Genomic DNA, 18,414 nt, shown 5'->3' with positions numbered 1-18,414 from the left:
CAATTGGATTTTGTCAGCATTTACAAGCTGCTGACCTCCGTAGGGGAGGGGTCTGATGGCCGGCACGGCCGGGCAGGGAAGAATCTCTACAACAGAGTCTGTGATTTTAAATTACCCCTCATATATAGCAAACCACCAGTTCGCTGGGCATCTCCAGCTGTCTGTCCACTCCAATAATCCACACACAGAGAAGGTCCAGACTGCCTTTCCTCTCACCTGGTGGCTTGGGAGAGGTGGGCTACACGTCCATCGTGTCCGCCATCATGCTCCGCCTCCTGCAATTCCTATTAAAGCTCCATTGTCATACTTTAAAGATCCTGAAAAAATAATACTTCGTTTTATATGGAATCAGAAAAAACCTCGAATAGCCAAAACATTACTGAGCAATAAAAACACAGCAGGAGGAATCACGCTACCAGACCTGAGACTGTACTATAAATCCATAGTGATCAAAACAGCATGGTACTGGCACAAAAGCAGAGAAGTAGATGTCTGGAACAGAATAGAGAACCAAGAGATGGATCCAGCTACTTACCATTATTTGATCTTTTACAAGCCAATTAAAAACATTCTGTGGGGAAAAGATTCCCTATTTAACAAATGGTGCTGGGTGAACTGGCTGGCAACCTGTAGAAGATTGAAACTGGACCCACACCTTTCACCATTAACTAAGATAGACTCTCACTGGATAAAAGATTTAAACTTAAGACATGAAACTATAAAAATACTTGAAGAAAGTGCAGGGAAAACTCTTGAAGGAATCGGCCTGGGTGAATATTTTATGAGGAGGACTCCCCAGGCAATTGAAGCAGTATCAAAAATACACTACTGGGACCTGATCAAACTAAAAAGCTTCTGCACAGCCAAGAACATAGTGAGTAAAGCAAGCAGACAGCCCTCAGAATGAAAATATTTGCAGGTTATACCTCCGATAAAGGTCTAATAACCAGAATCCACAGAGAACTTAAACGTATTAACAAGAAAAGAACACATGACCCCATCTCAGGGTGGGCAAGAGACTTGAAGAGAAACTTCTCTAAAGAAGACCGACGCAAAATCTACAAACACATGATAAAAAGCTCATCATCCTTAATCATCAGAGAAATGCAAATCAAAACTACTCTGAGATATCACCTAACCCCAGTAAGAGTAGCCCACATAACATAATCCCAAAACCAGAAATGTTGGCGTGGATGTGGAGGAAAGGGCACACTTCTACACTGCTGGTGGGAATGCACACTAATACGTTCCTTCTGGAAGGATGTTTGGAGAATACTTAGAGACCTAAAAATAGACCTGCCATTTGATCCTATAATTCCTTTACTAGGTTTATATCCAGAAGACCAAAAGTCACAATATAACAAAGCCATCTGTACCAGAATGTTTATTGCAGCCCAATTCATAATTGCTAAGTCATGGAAGAAGCCCAAGTGCCCATCGACCCACGAATGGACTAGCAAATTGTGGTACATGTATACCATGGAATATTATGCAGCCTTAAAGAAAGATGGAGACTTTACCTCTTTCATGTTTACATGGATGGAGCTGGAACATATTCTTCTTAGCAAAGTATCTCAGGAATGGAAGAAAAAGTATCCAATGTACTCAGCCCTACTATGAAGCTAAATTATAGCTTTCTCATGAAGAGTATAACCCAACTATAGCACAAGACTATGGGGAAAGGGCCAAGAAAGGGGAAGGGAGGGAGGAGGTTTTCGTGGAGGGAGGGTAATGGGTGGGGCCACATCTATGGTGCATCTTAGAATGGGTGCAGGCGATTGCACTAATGGACACAGCTATGATTTAACAATAAAAAAAAAAAAGAGAAAAAAAAAAAAGAAGCCTGGAGCTGAGGACAGCATTCTGGTGGACACACTGGTTCCCTGAGCATTTCCTCAGTTTATGTTGTTTTACTTCTAGCCACCTCCAGCCTGGTGTCTGCTCCAAGCTTGAAGTTACCTCAAGAAGCCTGGGCAGGGGAGGTACAAATTGACAAAGGGGGAAGGAGGGAGACTCCTTGGGTGTTGGAAATGTTCATACTTTGATGTGGGGGTTACTTGAGTATTTATAAATACAAGGCTGCATTAATTGATACACTTGTGATCTGCACACTTCTCTGTATTTATTAAATCTCAACACATTTAAAAAACCTTAGTGGTGAGTATGTGGGTATGTACTATTGATCTCTGTTTTCTACATTTGCAATATTTATTTATATTGAGAAAAAAAGGAGGCAATGAAACATGTTACTGTGAGAGACATCTGTGTATGTGTTTGTGTGTGTACACACACACATGCGATGAGGAGGTGGAGGTCCTAGTAAGCATGTGGGTGTTACAGAGGGATAATGTGGAGGTCCAGCTAAGAAGTTGGAGTTCCCAGTGAGACATAGAGGCTCAGGTGAGAAAGTGGAGGTCCGGGCAAGAACATAGAGGTCCTGATGGGAAAGTGGAGGTCCAGATGAAAACATGGAGGTCCGGATGAGACTTGGAGGTTCAGATGAGAACATGGAGGTCCAAGCAGGAACATGGAGGCTCAGATGGGAATGTGGAGGTCCTGGTGGGAGGGTGGAGGTCCAGATGAAAACATGGAGGTCCAGATGAGACTTGGAGGTTCAGGTGAGAACATGGAGGTCCTGGTGGGAGTGTGGAGGTCCAGATGAAAACCATGGAGGTCCAGATGGGAATGTGGAGGTCCTGGTGGGAAAGTGGAGGTCCAGATGAGAACGTGGAGGTCCGGATGAGACTTGGAGGTTCAGGTGAGAACATGGAGGTCCAGGCAGGAACATGGAGGTCCAGATGGGAATGTGGAGGTCCTGGTGAGAGGGTGGAGGTCTAGATGAAAATATGGAGGTCCAGGCAGGAATACAGAGGTGCAGTTAGGAATGTAGAGGTCCAGTGAGAACATGGAGGTTTAGATGTGAACATGGAGGTCCAGATGACAACGTGGAGGTATAGGTGAGAAACGGGCTTGTCCTGGGTGAGAATATGGAAGGTCCCTCACCCATTCCAGGTGCTCTCCCTCCTCAGTCAGGGTTGGGGGACACTTAGAGGGTTAGAAATTCCCCCTGGTAAACTGCCCTTGGTGATGGTGGGGGAAGAACTTCTGGATCTGCAGTGTCCAAGACCTCCAAATCCTGTCTCAGGTGTGTCCCCAGAGCAGTTGCCCCTGGGCCACTCCTTAGGGATTCCTGGTCTTCTTTTAAGGGGAGCTTCTTCTAATCCAGGACAGAGCAGATGGGGCAGGAGAACTGGTCATCCTTTCCCAGGGCAGGTTGATCTCAAGGTTGCCTGTGGCGCTTCCAAGGAGGGAGGCATCTCTGGGCCCACTTTCTCCCCGGGACTGGGAGAAGATGGTATGTGAGGGTGGGGCAGCGGCTTCCCCAGCTCTGAGTCCCCCTGTAGGGACTCAGGTATCCAACAGGGCTGTGTCTAAGACTGAGCTCTGAACTCCAGTCCTACACAGCCTGTTCTGTGGAGCCTGCCAGTATCAGGATGTGCTGGCTGCCTGAGACCAGGTCCAAACCCTCTGAGGGAAAGAGAGTGGGAGGGGCCTGAGGTCTATGTCCTGAGGCTTCTGCTGAAAGGAAGGGCACAAAGAGGGGACCCCAGGAGCACCAGGCTCTGAGAATGGACATCTGCAGAAGCCCAGCTTCCTCTGGGCCTTTACACCCTGCATTAGAGATCCACCAGGTTCCCAGGCACAGTAACAGAATGAAGCGTGTTTGGTCACTTCAGTTGTCTGAAGGGTGGAGTTAAGGCTCAGGGCTGAGTCTTGTAGAGGCCTGGCCCGTCAGCCCTCAGCCTGAGAATGGTGATAAAATAGGACTTACCCTCCACTCACCCCCAAGCCCTCAGGGCTCACGCTTGACCTGACTGAGCAAAGCCAGAGCGGGCACGGGACTCCTCAGATGGGGCGCGAGTGCTGTGGGCTTGTGCACGGCTGGGTGGGAAGGAGGTGGTGTTTAGCAAGCTTCAACCAGCTTCTACTCATCTCCACATAGACGCATAAGTCTCATGGAGAGTACACAAGGGGAGAATGCAGGTGTCTACTCTGGCATTCAATAACTACACGTGACATCCAAAAGCAGGAAGCAAGGCTTATACGGCAGATCCCAGCGTGAGGAGCTTCTTAGAGTTGGGATGATGGCGCACCACAGTCAGCTGTTACTATTTACTAAGGAGAAGAGATGAAGATGATAAATACTGCCAAATGCAGCTCTTCACATAAGTGTGCAGCTCCCCACGCACACACCCAGGTGCCAGCAGCCCGGCGGGTCCCACGCACACACCCAGGTGCCAGCAGCCCGGCGGGTCCCAGGCACACACCCAGGTGCCAGCAGCCTGGTGCCCCGTGAACCTCGTGTACAGCTTGTTCATGAGAGGAGGAGGCTCTGACACCATCTCCACTTAGAGATGCTGAATCTTGACTGCACGGCAGTGGAAACATTTACACACACATGCCTCTATTTCCAGATTGGTTGCTGTTGGTTTCATAGTTAATTGTGACTTGCTGACTCTGGACCAGAGTTTGCAAGATTTGTTTGCAAGGAAAGAAGTGCTGTGTCTGAGGCCTTGAGATGCTCTGTTGAGGAACTTTCTTTCAGGCATCACTTCCATTTCCCAAATATTGGAGGATAAAAGAGGTTTCTTTTGCAAATGTGGAAGAATAGGATTTAATCCTACCTGCGTTTCTCCTATGAGACGAGTGGAATAACCTGTGTGGCAGGAGTGTTTTCTGATTCGGAGAGGACAGCAGGAAGGAGGGCCTGGTGCATGGGCGTGCATGGGTGCCCAAGCGGCTCTTCCCTAACCCTGGGGCTCCCTCTTGGGCCAGACTTGGCTCACATATCAGCCTCGTCACAGGGCCAAGAGAGAGCTCTGCTTGGTGCAGAGAGATAGGGACAGAGGGCATTTCGTTGCCGCTGTTCCACGGATTGCCCAAGCATGAACCATATGGTTAGAAAAGATAGGGGTGCTTGGAATTCTTCTGTGATATTGACCAATAATGTCACAGGCTTGAGCTGGAAGAGTTTCCTGATTTTATGCTTGAGGTACCAGGCCCAGCATCTGGCACCAGCCACTGCTGCACAGGGTCAGAGCCTCACAGGCTGGAGCTGGAGATTTCTGTCCTCGCGAGCCAGAGGTAAGCTGGAGCAACTCAGTGTGGCTGATGAGTTTCCCCTCCTGAGCTTCTCCAGGGACTGAGGGTGCTCTGTGGGTGTCAGGGACCCCAGGCTCCCCGGGAGCTGCCACAGGGGTACAGCCCCAGGGCCTGAGTGAGGGCTTTGTGCCCCTGCCAGGGCAGCTTCAACCTCTGTGTCAAGTGTGAAATGTGCCTTAGAAATGACTGTGTACTATTGCCAATAAAAAAGTTACAACTAAATTGTACTTTATAGTAGTTTTATTCTACTGTGTCAAATGTTGTCCCTCTAGTTATTTTATTTTCCTGATGCAAGAAGATGATCACCTGAACTCTTGTCAGATTTTTCTTACTTTTCTTCCGTAGTGTGCTTTTAAATATTCAGCAACTGTATTTCTGGGGAAGACAACTCTGATTTGCACTGTTTCCTGATTCTGTGGTGTAAATACTCCCACTGGGCTGGTCTCCAGCTGATAACTTGATGTCAGCCACCCAGGAGGGCTGGGAAGGGAGGTGGGCATGTGGCCTTGGGGACAGGGTGGCCACCTCACAGGCCACACTCTCCAGCTACTCACAGGCTCTGCTGGGACTGCAGCACATGCCCACCGCCAGCCAGGGTCGGAGGGAAGGGCCTGCAGTGCCACATCAGAGTCATTGCTGTCCTGCACCAAGCAAGGCTGTAAGTTTTCTTAGCTTGCCCACTATGGCCGGAAAGTGTTGTGAAACAGATAAGAGATGGGGAGGAGTCTGGTGTCTGAGTCAGGGTCACTGGGATTAAAGTCCTGGCTCCACCGTTTAGTAGTTGCTCAGCCTTGGGAAAGCTGAGTGGAAAGCCCAGTCCAGGTCCTGGCACACCCGACACTCCGTAAGTGTCAGTTTGCTTCCACAATCTGCTTTCTGCACACAGCAGGCGGGTGGCTCAGTGAAGACAGCACCGAGAGCATCCGAGAGGGGTGGGGACCCTCAGAGGCACCTGCCATACAGGAGCAGGAACCAGGGTGCAAGGTGGGTGGCTGGGTGGGTGGTCTGGGGGTGCTCAGAGGCCAGCGACTGTCATACCCGGGCAGGGCGCGAGCGCAGTGAACCCCAAAGGAGTCATATCTTTCAAGTGGCAGCAGAACCACAGCAAGAACCAAGGTTTGAGGTTTATTTTTCAGAGAAATGTTTGGGATTTGGCACATGTAGACAGCCACACAACCTACTTGTTTCCATCTAACACTTAACGGGGGTGAGCACGGTAAGTCTGAGTGTGAGCTCCTCAAATTGCAAACGCTAAAACACACTGAGATAAGGAAGGGCTCCTTCACTGCTCGGACATGTATCTCATCTCTGTAAACACTGTGGTGTTCTGTGACGGGAGGACCACACAGCCGCTCTGCCTCCTGAAACCAGCATGGGGAAGGGAGGCCACCATGGTCCACCTTGTGCCTCGCCCTTCCTGGTGACTCCCACGCCCTCTATGGTGATGCAGGAGTTGGTGCCTGTCATTGCTGTCACTTTGCGGTGATCCCTCCACGTCTGTTGGTCCCGTCTTTTAAACACCTGCCAGCGTGGCCTTTGTGGCCGGAAGAGCTGGTGTGAGTTCCGTCTTGACCACTTTTCACTCTGACGACTTGGTAAGGTAACTCTTATCCAAATCCCAGTTTCCTCATCCATGAATGATGGAGAGTAATGTTTCTAACTTACAAGGAATTTTTAGGGAAGTCAAAACTAAAAAATGGATGTATAAATTTAAATATGCAACATAAATGGTAATTACTATTGATATTGTCATTTTAGGCCATAAACACAGAGGCAGGAGTCTCCACTCTTTTATGAAATATTTCTGAACTAACTAGATTAAAAAGTCCTTCTCAAACCCACTGTCATTACACTCTGACTAACCCGGAATCACACATTTTTGTACAACTAAGATTTAATAAATGACCTTAAAGAATTCGGAAATTAGAATCACTCAAGATGAGTTATAAAATAACAAATTAAGAATGTCTTGAAAACATTTTCAAGAATCAGGGAAATAAAAAAGGTGACACAGATAATTTGTAAAAGAATTAAGTAGAACTTCCGGAAATAAAATATTGAACAAATGATAAAACTTCAATAGAAGGATTTAAAAGAAAACGAACAAAGCTGAGACGAAAACTGGTGGATTATGAAATAGGCCTAAAATATTCACAAACAGAAATATTGAAAGGAAACTATAGAGGAATAGAAAAGTTTCACAGGAGGACTTAAACATACAAAGGACTCATAAGAAGGGCTGAGAGAAAATGGAGCACAGAAGATACCTGAAAAGCAATGTGTGTAGAAATTTAAAAGTCTGAATTAATCTCAAGCAACATTTAAAGAGGAAATGATGCCTAGACCCATAGCAGTGGAGCTGCAAATCAACAGACTGGGAAACCTCAAAGAGGTCAGGGAAAGTAAGCATGTTGATGGTTTCCAGTTTACTTTGAGTCCTTGGACATATTTGCAGGAGCTTGTCTGCCGACTCCTTCATCCTTGTCACGTCAAGCCTGTTGCAAAGGCAGCGGGGGACAGCGATGACAGCTGCGGAGACAGCACAGGGCGGTGTGAATTCACGATCCCACCGGCTGAGCAGAGGTACCTGTTGAACACCCGAGGCTTTCGGAGAGTGCCCCAGAAAGGGCGCACATTAGTGTCAGCGCGAGAGTGGACGTGGGGTGAGGACTCCTCTGTACCATCTCTGCAGAGCCTGAAACCAGCCTGAAAAGGACAAACCTGATCTACAAGCAGATTAATTTCTTTCTGGAGAAAAATCCTTAACCTGCAGTGATGGAAGACGCCAAGATGCAGCCACTCCACAGCATGATCACAGCACAAGGGTGTCATACGCTGCAGTTGGGATATTTGCCCCATTTAAATCTCATGTTTAAATTTGATCCTTGGCGTTGGAGGTGGGGCCTGGTGGGAGGTGTATGGGTCTCAGGGGGTGGACCCTCCTGAATGGTTGGCTGCCTTCCTCGCTGTGACTTCTTGGTCCGCTAGTTCCCCTGGGAGCTGGTTGTTGAAAAGAGCCTGGACCCCGCGCCTGTCTCCTGCTGCTGTGTGGTTTCCGCACACTCTGGCTCTTCTTCCCCACCTTGAGCAGACGCAGCCTGAAGTCCCCCTGGGGTGGGTGCTGCTGCTGTGCTTCTTGTACAATCTGAAAACCCCCGAGCCAAATAAACCTTTTTTTCATTAATGACCCAGCCTCAGGTGTTCTTTTAGAGCAACACAAATTGACTAAATTTGAAAAAACATTTCATCTTCTTTTTATAGCTTTAGTAATTATGATGAAATCTCTCTCTTTACCTGTAGTACTAACTCTTGCCTCAAAATCTATTTTGTCTTATATTAATATAACCTCAGTGGCTTTCTGTCGAAACTATGACTCTTATAAAGAGCATATAATTAGAAAAATTATTTTCTTTTTTTAGAAAAACCAGTATGAAAAGCTTTATCATAATTGAAGTGTTTAGCTCATTTACATTTAACTTAATTACATTCATAGTTGGATGGCCATTCTAGTATCTTACAATTTGTTTTCTGTTTAACGTATCTGTCCTTAGTTCTTTATTATCCCTTCCTCCTTTGAATAACCAAGTATTTGCATTCCCCCCTCCTGCTTTGCCCTCATAGTTATATATTTTTTTATTCCCTATAGTTTAGGACATGCATAACGGAATAAAAATCTACCTTTAGAAATTAGCAACTTTTTCCATTGTCTGAGAAACTGAACAATCTTATAGTAGGTTTTTGTCATGTATTCCTGTTTGCTTTTTTATGGCATTATTGTCATTTATTTTACTTCTATCTTTGTTAGAAATACCACAAGACCACTTTGAACAATCACTACTCTCCAACTTACACAATGCTCTTATTCCTTCAGGCATTTTCATCCTGTCCCCGTGAGCATTTTTCTTCAGCTGAAATATTTTGCTTTAGAATGTTTTGTAATGCAGGTCTGGAGGAGATGAGTTTTCTCAACTTCTCCTCCTCCTCCTCCTTTTTTTTGGTGTGAGCATATCTTTTCTCTGTCTCCATGATTTGAAGAATATCTTGTTGGGCATGGAAGTTTAGATTGGTAGTTTTTCCTTTCCTTTCAGTGTTTAAAAGCAGCATTCCATTGTCTTATGGCTTCCATAGTTTCTGTTGAAAATCATTCATTGGTCCAATTTTTTCCTCCTTTGAAAGTACTGTGTAATTATTCCCTTTGTTAATCTTAAGATTTTTAATGTCTTTATTCTATTTGTGTTTATTGATTTTCTTGAGTATGTGATTGATATCTTAAAGATTTTTAAGAACTTGTGGCCATTCTACCTTCAAATATCATTCAAATATCGTTCTTTTCTGTTCCTTTCTCCTTGTGGGATGGGATTTCTTGCTAACAAGCCTTTTTGAACATGCTCCTCACATCTTTTATACTCTGTTCTGTCTTATTATTTGTTTTCTCTAGGTTTCCATTGGGGCATTTTTATTGATTTGTCTTTCAGTAATGAATTAAATTTAAACTGTATTTAGTTTATTGGTGAACACACCTGATGAATTATTAAAATATTATATTTTTTATTTGTAGAATGCCAACTAGATTCTTTTGTATAGATTTGTATTCCCTATTGACATTTTCTATTTTTAATTCATTTTATATTTTGGGTATTTTCTTTATTATACTTGAAGGCTTTGCTTTAAAATTCTTATTTAATAATGCTAAAGTCTGAGTTGTCTGTGAATCTTTTTTTTTTTTTTTATTGTTGGGGATTCATTGAGGGTACAATAAGCCAGGTTACACTGATTGCAATTGTTAGGTAAAGTCCCTCTTGCAATCATGTCTTGCCCCCATAAAGTGTGACACACACCAAGGCCCCACCCACCTCCCTCCATCCCTCTTTCTGTTTCCCCCCCATAACCATAATCGTCATTAATTGTCCTTATATCAAAATTGAGTACATAGGATTCATGCTTCTCCATTCTTGTGGTGCTTTACTAAGAATAATGTCTTCCACTTCCATCCAGGTTAATACGAAGGATGTAAAGTCTCCATTTTTTTTTTTTTTATTGTTGGGGATTCATTGAGGGTACAATAAGTCGAGTCTCCATTTTTTTTAATGGCTGAATAGTATTCCATAGTATACATATACCACAGCTTATTAATCCATTCCTGGGTTGGTGGGCATTTAGGCTGTTTCCACATTTTGGCGATTGTAAATTGAGCTGCAAGAAACAGTCTAGTACAAGTGTCCTTATGATAAAAGGATTTTTTTCCTTCTGGGTAGATGCCCAGTAATGGGATTGCAGGATCTAATGGGAGGTCCAGCTTGAATGCTTTGAGGTTTCTCCATACTTCCTTCCAGAAAGGTTGTACTAGTTTGCAGTCCCACCAGCAGTGTAAAAGTGTTCCCTTCTCTCCACATCCACCATCCACGCCAGCATCTGCAGTTTTGAGATTTTGTGATGTGGGCCATTCTCACTGGGGTTAGATAATATCTCAGGGTTGTTTTGATTTGCATTTCTCTAATATATAGAGATGATGAACATTTTTTCATGTGTTTGTTAGCCATTCGTCTGTCGTCTTTAGAGAAAGTTCTATTCATGTCTCTTGCCCATTGATATATGGGATTGTTGGCTTTTTTCATGTGGATTAATTTGAGTTCTCTATAGATCCTAGTTATCAAGCTTTTGTCTGATTGAAAATATGCAAATATCCTTTCCCATTGTGTAGGTTGTCTCTTTGCTTTGGTTATTGTCTCCTTAGCTGTACAGAAGCTTTTCAGTTTAATGAAGTCCCATTTGTTTATTTTTGTTGTTGTTACAATTGCCATGGCAGTCTTCTTCATGAAGTCTTTCCCCAGGCCAATATCTTCCAGTGTTTTTCCTATGCTTTCTTGGAGGATTTTTATTGTTTCATGCCTTAAATTTAAGTCCTTTATCCATCTTGAGTCAATTTTTGTGAGTGGGGAAAGGTGTGGGTCTAGTTTCAGTCTTTTACATGTAGACATCCAGTTCTCCCAACACCATTTATTGAATAGGGAGTCTTTCCCCCAAGGTATGTTCTTGTTTGGTTTATCAAAGATTAGGTGGTTGTAAGATGTTAGTTTCATTTCTTGGTTTTCAATTTGATTCCAAGTGTCTATGTCTCTGTTTTTGTGCCAGTACCATGCTGTCTTGAGCACTATGGCTTTGTAGTACAGACTAAAATCTGGTATGCTGATGCCCCCAGCTTTATTTTTGTTACAGAGAACTGCCTTAGCTATACGGGGTTTTTTCCGGTTCCATACAAAACGCAGAATCATTTTTTCCAAATCTTGAAAGTACGATGTTGGTATTTTGATAGGAATGGTATTGAATAGGTAGATTGCTTTGGGAAGTAGAGACATTTTAACAATGTTGATTCTTCCCATCCATGAGCATGGTATGTTCTTCCATTTGTTAATATCCTCTGCTATTTCCTTTCTGAGGATTTCATAGTTTTCTTTATAGAGGTCCTTCACCTCCTTCATTAGGTATATTCCTAGGTATTTCATTTTCTTTGAGACTGTGGTGAAGGGAGTTGTGTCCTTAATTAGCTTCTCATCTTGACTGTTATTGGTGTACACAAAGGCTACTGACTTGTGGACATTGATTTTATATCCTGAAACATTACTGTATTTTGTGATGACTTCTAGGAGTCTTGTGGTTGAATCTTTGGGGTTCTCTAAGTATAAGATCATGTCGTCAGCAAAGAGGGAGAGTTTGACCTCCTCTGCTCCCATTTGGATTCCCTTTATTTCCTTGTCCTGCCTAATTGTATTGGCAGAGCTTGCCGGGGCAGATCGCTCACAATGGCTCCCTGTGACCCAGAGCCAAACACTATTAGCTCCGTCTGGCTCAGCGGCTCAGACTGGGGCCCTAGACAAAGGCCAAAGTTCTCTGCACTCCCGCTCAGGCTCTCCCCAAGGCAGTTCAGCTGAGTGCCAAGTCCAAAGACAAAGACACCAAAACAGTTCACAGGTAAGGCCTTTCTGGTTTGCAGTCTCGCTGCTACTGAACTTACAGTTGCGGGCGGGTTTAGACGGATTGAACACACGCGACCACTTGCCGGTTTTCCACTGTTTTAGTCCTCCTCTTGGGGGTCCAGAAGTCTCTCGCTGACTCCCTGTATCCTCACAGGGGTGATGATAGGCAGATCCCACCAGCCAGAGATGCCTGGAGTCCTATCTCCCCAGACTCACAGTGCCCAGATGCAAGGAAGCTGTTACTCGGCTGCCATCTTGCTCCGCCTCCCTGTGAATCTATTTTTATTCTCTGTTTTCTATTAACTATTTATGAGACATTTTGGCCTCCTTACAGGTGTCACAAATTTTATTGTATGCTACACAGTATGATAAAGAGTCACCACATCTAAAGATGATACTGTTCCACCCTGCAGGGGGTTCGCCCATTCTTCTGTCGGGCAGGTCCAGCAAAGGCTGAGCACATCAGCCCACCTGGGAATTAAATGAGGCTGGGGTCAGGTACTCCTCATAGCTAGACTCGTTCTCCTTTGAGTTGTCTTATCTCTGGAAGTGTTCCTCCCAGGATTTCAATGGGAAACATTCATGCAGTTTTAATGTCTGGGGACATCTTGAGGAGAAGAACCATCATGGTGGTTGTCGGCCCTTTACTTTAGTGGGACTTTTTTTCTTAGGTACTCTGAGACTACAGGAAATTTCACTTTATCTTACTGACCCAGCACTGAAGTTCTAGTTCATGAGAATTTCATTGCTTTTAGTGCTCTCTAAAGTATTTAAAACTACAATTTTTGCAACTTATTCCAGCTTAAAAATTTTTTTTTATAGTCATAGTGAAGTATACTGATATCTACTACATCTTATTTGGAAGTAAAAGTCCTACTGATTTAAAAAAAATACTCTTTTATAATGTGTTGGACTTCCCTTGGTGAGTTACTTAAAGCCAGCTAGTGGAATAATTTAGTAAGAATAATTTGGTAAGTAAAACCCTTGTGTTCATAGAGAGGTGCTGAAACTTGATGGAGACGCACTGGAAAGATGTGATGTGGGGAAGTAGGAGATGTCATGGGGGGTTCGACCCCACCTCTCCAGGACACGTTCATGCCTAGCCTTGTTTGTGTTTTGTAGCTTTCTTCTCTCATGTCCAGTGGGGAGTGCTATGGAAGTAGGTAGGAAAGTTAAGGGGAAAAAGAAGGGAATGATGCTGGAAGGGTCTCTCTGGAATGTTTTCCCCGTAAGAACCAGTGACTCAGAGTTGAATTTTGCAGGAAGAATCTTAACTGTGCTTCCTGCATCTCCCCCACCTCAAGTCTTGGGAGCCTCCACATGGCAGCAGTGCTGAAGCCATCCTCTTCCTCCCTTGTGGTCCTGCTGTGTCCCTCCTGGGCTCCAGGACTCATGCTGGAGAGGGGGCCAACCCCCTTTGCACACACATTCACCTTCAGCCTAATGATACTCCAGTAGATGGAGAGACGAGGTTCTTGCCTGCACCACATGAGTCTACTTGCTAGGCTGGTGCAGAGTGGGAGGTCTGTGCTTCGACTTGTTAACAAGGTGCACCTTGGGGAAGACAAAGGGGTGAGCCTGGCGCTGAGGCATCTGTTTGCCTGTGAACTGTGACAGAGACACAGGGAAAAATTTCCTTGTTATCATCAGTTCAAGAAGAGCCATTCGGGGGATGGACGTGCTGGCCATCAATCTCCCTGTGCATGTGGTGTCTCTGTTTAATAGCTGATAGGGTGTCTCCAAAGGGCTTTTCTTTTGCTCTTTGTTTAAGATGACATATAATGGGCCTGGACTTATCAGTGTCTCTAAATGCATTTTCTGTGCTCTATCCCCACTGGGGGATTTAGTCCATTCTAATGAATATACGCAGGATTGATTTTGAACTTGGTATAATTTAATCCATCAATTTAACATTAAATGAATATGCAAAGGGAGTCTCTTTGTGGATGAAAAACAGAAGCAGACATTCTTATTAATTTGAAATGGACTTGAGAAATGGAAATAGTCTGCTGCCATTAGTATCTGCCAGAGGGTCCTGGGACTAGGCCATGCAGGGCTGCGTGAATCCCAAGGTGGCTGACCCAGTCCAGGGCCAGTCAGAGATTCCCAAAGCAGGGCCGCCCAGACTCTGCAAAAACCAGAGAGCGTGCCATCTCCGGGGTCTGGCTGTGTGGGAAGGCTTTCTTGGTCAGGGTAAGTTGGCACTGAGCCCTAACTCCTCAGGCTGAGGCCAGATGAGAAGCTCTGAGCTATGCTGTGTCACTTAAAATTACATCAAATGCCCAGGATCAGACAATAGGGTTAATTGACTTCAGATCTCTTTGATCCTAATGGTCTGCCAGGACCACTGTACAGTGAATTGTTTAACAAAGGCGAGGGGAAACAAAAGCCACTCAGCAGCCAGGGAAATCAGCGCCCAGCTCTGCACAGAGGGTGCTGAGGTGGGAAGTCAAGAGGAGCCCCAAGGGGGCCAAGAGTGGAGTCTGACGCCCTTGTGGTGTTGGGGTTTTGGCCCCATGCCTTTGCAGAGCAGCTGAACATAACACGCCCATCTGAGAAGCCCTGCTGAATGGTTCTCTCTTCTGTAGGGTACAATCATGACTCCCTGGCTCACCTCCTTACTTATAGTCATGTCATGACTGTGGCCTCTCTTGAGATTGGGTCTTGCACTTAAAATAGAAATCAGAATGTAATTGAGCCCTGTGCTTATAGAAGCACCCTTGCACAGATCCATATCAACCCTAAATATGCTTAAGTCTTCCCAGAATGCACATGACTGCAGATCAGACCAACCTGGAACTCGAGCCAGAAACATATTTACATGGCAAACCATCCAGCAGCTGCTTTTGACAACCTTCTTCTCGGCACTAACTATTCCATATTATGTCCAAGGAAATTTTGAGAGACTCCTTCAAAGAAATGTGTATTTAGGGCCAATGAATGACATTTACTATTTTGCAGTCTAAATAAGTAAGAATTTTGATGGGCACGTGAGCCCTCCAGAGAAAGAGGTTTCATAATCTAATGTCACTATGTGCAAGATCAATTAGGGCAGTGCCCCTAAAGTGTCCAGATTTGCATTGTCCTCCTCCTCTAAAGAACTACTGAATGACCTTCATGAATGAATACTGTTATTTTAACCAGAAAGTCTCATTTTCCAGGGGCACTGGCAAAAATGACAGAGTCCCTGCTTCTCCCTTGAAACAACGTCATCACTGGCCACAGTTTCGGTTTTACTCCATCCTGTCCCATCTGTTACTGGCGCTCTGTCTAATCCTGATGGCTGTGTGTCAGTACCCAGAGGCCTGTGGGTGCCACCTCCCCCTTGCTCGGGATCCACCTAAGTGGATGGCCTTGGGGTCTGTAAGACTTGGGCCAGTCCTGTTCTCGTGGGCTTCCTGGGCTCATGGAGGTAAACCTGTCTTGGTCTTTCAAATAACCTGCACACCCCTACTGAGTGAGTCTGGCTCCCCACAACTTAAGGGACATAAGTGCTCCCCACGTGTGGCTGGGCTTCATGTCAAATGGGTGAACACACAGGGGCAGTGGGCAGTGCAAGTGGCAGAGAGTTACCCCATCAGGCCACTGCTTGGCCATGCAACTGACTTGTACCAGAAAGCCTTCCTGGGGACAGTGGTGACAGGTGGGAGTATGATGGACAACAGCAAGTGTGGCCTCTCCAGCATGCAGTTGCCCAGGCCTGTCTGCTCAGCCAGGGTCTAGATGGTAGGGATATGTGACCCCGCGGCCATGGAGCAGCCCTAAGCCCACATCTGCAGCTAGACAGAATCTTCAGTGTTCTGAGCATGGTGCTGTTGACACATTTTTGGAATGCCTGGAGTTACCTAACTCAGCAGATGTAAAAGCCCAGGGCCAGAATGAAGGATTCCAGAGCAGCCTCCGGTAGGGCTGAACCCTGCCTGGGGAGAAGGCCGCCAGCATGGTGGGCCCTGCAGAGCTCACATGGATGGTTCCCAAGGCACTGACACTGGGAAGGTGGGGCAGCCTCAGCCACACACAGTGGCAGGTAAAGGTGATGGCCTCAGTGTGGTCAGAGAAAGCACCTGCACCTGTGCTGAAACTTAAGAGAGTGTGTTTGGTTACAAATCATGTGCTGGCCTGGTTTGAACATGTATTGTGGATTTCTATTGTGGTTTAGTTGGCCATAGGCACAGAGACTTAACATCACAATGGTGATATGGTGATGCTGTAGAAGTGCTTGGAATTGTTTCACAGCCTTTACTAACACTGTGCAGGAGCTTGGTGTTTTCCAGAGTAAGCTGGTTTCCTGTTATGTTCAGCACGACTTTTGATGAATCCTGAGACTGTCACCTTTAGGGTCTGTACGCAGACTGAACACATTCAGCTCATCTCCTGTCTTCTGAAGTGACACAAAAATGGCAGGGAAGACTTGTCATGAAGCCCACAGACCTGCTTTAATGGAGGGAATGGGTGAACAGAGGTGAACAGCAGTGGGACCTTGGAAGCTGGGAAGCAGGAGAAGAGAGCCAAGGAGGAGAATTCAGGGTGGGAGTGTGGAGGGCTGGGAGTGAGGAGCCAGGAGCTCAGAGCTGGAAATGCTGATTCATGGCACAGCCTCTCAGGGGGTGGCAGAGCAGCAATGTCTGGGGATGGGAAGAAAAGGGAGGAAAGGGAAGAAAGGGCTAGAACCCAAGAGAGTGGCTGGGTGAAGCTAATTCTCTCCATGGCAGTGCTGGATTCCCCATGGAGTCCCCCTCCCTGACCTGCTCCCTGCACTATGGGGTCCCACCACTTGAAGAACACTGGAGTGTAGTGGGGGGGTGGGGCTGCTGCAAGTTACCACCAACCCGTTGGCTTAAAGTAGCAGAAACTACTCTCTTGCAGGTCAGGGGGCCAGATGTACAACACGGGTTGTGGGCAGAGCCACACTCCTTCTGAAGGTCCTGGAGAAAATCCTCAGTGTTAGTTGAGGCTCCTTGGCTTTGGGGGGGCATCCCTCTCAGTCTGACCATCATGTGCCCCCCATGAGCACTATCCTCTGCCTCTCTTCTTCAAGGACACTGTTATAGCATTTAGGGCCCATGTGGATAATGCAGAATAACAGCATAATTTCAGGGTCCTTAACTTAATTACATCAGGAACGAACATTTTTCCAAATTAGGTAACATTCACAGGTTCAGGGAATGGGGGTGTGGACATATTGTTCTGGGGCTACCATTTAGCCTACTGCAAGTGGGAACATCTTTCCAGGGGAACTCCACCAGCTCTGAGGATATCAGCAACAGTTCACTCATGTGCTAAGAGCACCCACCTGGGTGTTAAGCCCTCACTTTTAGTCATGAATAGGTTTTAACAAATGTCTGATAAAAGACTAAGAGAAATAAGCATAAAGGAGTAACTTGGAGAAATGGATCATTTATGGAAAAGAAAACTTAAAAGTGAAACAATGCTAAAAATTATTGTTAATATTCTCAGTGAAATTAAGAAACTATGAAATAAAAACAGAACATACGAAAAGGAACATTCTGCAAGAAAAAATGAATTAGGAAACTAGCAGAAATGAAAACAAATAGAATAAAAGAAAAAAATAATAAAGAAAAAAGCCAAAATGATAGAAAAGAAGGGCAACATTTAAATAACAGGAGTTCAATAAAGAAAAATGAGAGGAAAAACAAAAAAGGAAAGAAAGAAATCATCAATGAAATAGCTCAAGAAAATTTCCTGGAACTTGCAGACGTGTTTCAGTTTGAAAAGTCCATTCAGTGACCAGGCACTGGAAACATCAGGGCCCTGGGATAAAGGTGAGCCTCTGAAACCTTCTGTGTAAGAAAAGCTGAGCATCAAAATAGCATCAGAATGTTTTCATTGCAACATCCAAAACAAAAAGAAAGTGAAAAAGATGACTTCAAAATTCTGAAGGAAATTTTATACCCAATCATACTATAATATTACTTGGGTTTAAAGAAAGAATCAAGACAATTCCACTATGTGTGTTTCAAAATATTTGTCATCCATACATTCTGTCTCAAAGAGCCACTTCAGGGCAAGGGCCACCAAAACAGGAGAGTGTGTTGACAAGACACAGGCACCCAACCTGCAGAGACCCTGCCTACGAGAAAGTGGTGCTCCCAGGACGATAGGTGTTTCCAGATACACATGGAGATCAGTTAGGTGAGGAAGGAGGACCCAAGGGAAGAAACCCCGTTGCTCCTGAACAATCCTCTTGCTCCAGGACAGAGAGACCAGGGCTGTCACAGACCCTGTGCTAGTGACCTCCCAGATGGCCTCCACACTC

The sequence above is a fragment of the Nycticebus coucang genome, chromosome 1 (genome assembly GCF_027406575.1).
Source record: "Nycticebus coucang isolate mNycCou1 chromosome 1, mNycCou1.pri, whole genome shotgun sequence".
In the NCBI taxonomy this organism is placed as follows: Eukaryota; Metazoa; Chordata; class Mammalia; order Primates; family Lorisidae; genus Nycticebus; species Nycticebus coucang.
This window is presented reverse-complemented; position numbering follows the sequence as displayed.